This window comes from Etheostoma spectabile, chromosome 2, assembly GCF_008692095.1.
Source record: "Etheostoma spectabile isolate EspeVRDwgs_2016 chromosome 2, UIUC_Espe_1.0, whole genome shotgun sequence".
NCBI classification, from domain to species: domain Eukaryota; kingdom Metazoa; phylum Chordata; class Actinopteri; order Perciformes; family Percidae; genus Etheostoma; species Etheostoma spectabile.
The window spans coordinates 27246781-27247421 of NC_045734.1; positions in this window are offsets into that span (position 1 = coordinate 27246781).

A 641-nucleotide genomic window follows, 5' to 3' on the forward strand; every position below is an offset into this window, starting at 1 on the left:
CGTATTACAGTTTTTCTCCATTGGTTTGGCTCATTTCTTGAAAAAGAAATTACATTCTCCAAACTCTAAGATTATTTGGCAAAACAGTCTTACAGTTCAGCACCACACTATAACTTACTAGCAAAAGCTAATATCTCTCCCAAAACTGTTCACTCATGCTTCAAAACTAAACTCCTTTCCCATATAAAGAGTCAGTGCCACGAAATTGGCAAAGATTCTCCTTAAATGCTTTCGCTCATTTCTTGAAACACACCGGACGTTTTCAACACTCTCGGTGCTTTTGCCAAAATAACCTGGATGATTTAGCACATCACCATGGTTCACCTGCAAAAGCTCATATCTCCAAAAACAGTTCACTCATGTGTCAAAGCTAAATTTCTTTCTCATTTAAATAGCCAGTGCCCCCAAAATGCTTCGTCCCTTTGGCATTGTGTAGCACTGCAAGTCAAAATGTGTGGATGTTTTGTCACTATGGCAGAGACCATTGAACTATCCTTCATGTCCTTCCAGTCTTAGCCCAGTCCTTCATTGACTATGGTTACTGGACTGTTTTTGTCTAGCTAACAGAATACAATTGTGGATACTGAGAACCATTATTAATGCAAAGAAATGACTGGAGCATTTATTGTAGAGAATAAGTA